At 58.4% G+C, this 245-nt stretch overlaps 1 protein-coding gene across 1 annotated transcript in view; it reads right to left on the bottom strand.

The window, feature by feature from the left end:
- LOC119586785 overlaps positions 1 to 245 on the bottom strand; it is a 69,105-nt gene that overhangs the window by 55,327 nt on the left and 13,533 nt on the right. The gene's annotated exons all lie outside the window — the stretch shown is intronic.

Raw genomic sequence — 245 nt, 5'->3', positions numbered from 1 at the left:
ACGTCATGCAAACCAACAAAGACGTCAGTGTTCGTCAGCAGTCAGTCATGCACAGTCTAGTCTGGAGAACTCCCATGCACGGCGCACGAAGAAAGGACGCCCCGGAGGAAGCCAAATCGCCGGGCGCATTACCTCCCCCCCCCCTCCCTTCCACCCCCTCTTCTCCCTCCCCCCTTCCCCGCGGAGCATCTTCTTCCCCCGACGCGCTGTTTCCCCGCTTCAACACGTCAATTATTCTACTTTAT

This window comes from Penaeus monodon, chromosome 22 (genome assembly GCF_015228065.2).
Source record: "Penaeus monodon isolate SGIC_2016 chromosome 22, NSTDA_Pmon_1, whole genome shotgun sequence".
Taxonomy (NCBI): Eukaryota; Metazoa; Arthropoda; class Malacostraca; order Decapoda; family Penaeidae; genus Penaeus; species Penaeus monodon.
This window is presented reverse-complemented; position numbering and strand designations above follow the sequence as displayed.